This window comes from Oryzias melastigma, unplaced genomic scaffold, assembly GCF_002922805.2.
Source record: "Oryzias melastigma strain HK-1 unplaced genomic scaffold, ASM292280v2 sc07261, whole genome shotgun sequence".
Lineage (NCBI taxonomy): Eukaryota > Metazoa > Chordata > Actinopteri > Beloniformes > Adrianichthyidae > Oryzias > Oryzias melastigma.
The window spans coordinates 238-1,200 of record NW_023423823.1 but is presented as its reverse complement, the minus strand read 5'-3'; the positions used below and the strand labels follow the sequence as shown (position 1 = coordinate 1,200).

Sequence of the window (963 nt, the reverse complement as noted above, 5' to 3'; positions counted from 1 at the left end):
TCAAGAAAAATTCCAAATGTCAATTCTGACATTTGTTGAAGCAAGAACTAACCCATTAAACATAAAAATGGGTCTGAGAAGGACATTTATTTTTCCATATGAAAAAATGTCTGTACTGTTTTTTTTTGTTTGTTTTTTTGTTTTTTTAGCCATTGGTCTTAAAGCTTCTGTTCAGATTAATCTTTTTTCTATCGGATAGGGTATCCAAGGACCTCCAGGATTAATAGGCGTTCGTGGGAAACCAGGACCACAGGTGAGTGTGACCTCCAAACTGTACTAATGCAACCTCAACAGCTTTGGTCAATCCACAACATCCTAAACTGATGACTATCATGGTATTTCAATATCACAAAAAAGCTGTTTTTGAATAATATGAATTAAAAACTGTGCATAAAATCATGAAATCAGTAAAAATGTTTGTTGTGTTAAGAATTTAAAAAAATATGATGGTAAATGCAGATTTTATACATGGAAAATTACTACAGCTTGGTAAATAGCACTTTTTTACCTCACTTTAAGGCCCAAAGTGCTTTAAAGTCACACATATTCCCACACCGATGGGGGCTCCACTGCCAAATACTGGTGCCAACTTGTAACCACCAAGAGCCATCTGGGGGTCTTTACCCAGGAGATTCTGATACATGGGCGGGCAAAGTAGGACCCGAACCTACAATCTACCAATCGGAGGTTGACCGCTCTACCTCGGCACCAATTATTCAAAAACATGCTGAAAAATTTGAACATCCTTCGCCAACAAAGTCATACTTTGTCTAGTCAACAAGAAACCCTATTTAATGAATTTCTGTGTTAATTGGAGGCAATATTGTATCATGAAGTGTGAAATTGTCATAAATGTAGTAAATGGAAAATAAACAGTGATTCTAGTGATTGAGATGTTTAGTTTACCTCAGCACTACAAGAATCATATCACTTTTGAGCAACAGTTTGAGGTCAAAACGTTAC

The 963-nt window shown here is 36.1% G+C and overlaps 1 long non-coding RNA gene across 1 annotated transcript in view; it reads left to right on the top strand.

The window, feature by feature from the left end:
- Nucleotides 1-7: 7 nt before the first annotated feature.
- Nucleotides 8-963, top strand: part of LOC112139468 — a 1,193-nt gene continuing 237 nt past the window's right edge. The window contains exon 1 of the long non-coding RNA XR_002917997.2: nucleotides 8-253. This is a non-coding gene — a long non-coding RNA (uncharacterized LOC112139468). The remainder of the gene's footprint in view (nucleotides 254-963) is intronic.